At 65.1% G+C, this 611-nt stretch overlaps 1 protein-coding gene across 1 annotated transcript in view; it reads right to left on the reverse strand.

Annotated features, from left to right (window-relative positions):
* The window catches only part of FGFR4 (fibroblast growth factor receptor 4), a 28,475-nt gene that overhangs the window by 27,325 nt on the left and 539 nt on the right, over window positions 1-611 (reverse strand). The window lies entirely within an intron of this gene.

Genomic DNA, 611 nt, shown 5'->3' on the forward strand with positions numbered 1-611 from the left:
TAAACACTTCGCCTTCGCTTTCCCTGAGCCGCTGCCTGCACCGGGGTGGGCAAACCCCATCGTGCCCAGGCCTCGCTGCCCACCTGCCTGCCCACACAGGACCCCCGGGCACGGGAGAAGGCCTGGCCTCAGACCATGGGAGCTGGCATGGTCCTCAGGCATGCCCTTCCCTGCCAGTAAGAGGGGACAGAGGGTCAGGATCTGGCCCCAGAGCTGCTCCCCCTCGCTGCATCACTGCCTGCTTCGCCATCTTTCTGCTTCCCAGCAAGATCTGCCAAGGCTGTGGTGAGCCCCGCATGCAGCCTTGCCCATGCTCTGCATGGATCCTGAGGTCATGTGAGTGGGGTGTGGCTGTCATTGTCACCCCCCACCCCAGAGGGTCACGCCACCAGGGCCCAGGGCCCAGCTTTGTCCATGCTGGTCCAGCATGCAAAACCAGCAACTTCCAGCACAACACAGTTTCACTGCAAGGGCTGGTTGGTGCTATGATCTCCCATAGCACTGTGCACCCCATGCTGCTCCCCACCTGGGGTGCTGGTCCCCACCCTGGGGTGGTGGTCCCCTCCGAGGCGCAGGGGCACACGGAGCAGCCCCGGGGGCGGCAGCCCCCG

The sequence above is a fragment of the Egretta garzetta genome, unplaced genomic scaffold (assembly GCF_000687185.1).
Source record: "Egretta garzetta isolate BGI_Z169 unplaced genomic scaffold, ASM68718v1 scaffold1257, whole genome shotgun sequence".
In the NCBI taxonomy this organism is placed as follows: domain Eukaryota; kingdom Metazoa; phylum Chordata; class Aves; order Pelecaniformes; family Ardeidae; genus Egretta; species Egretta garzetta.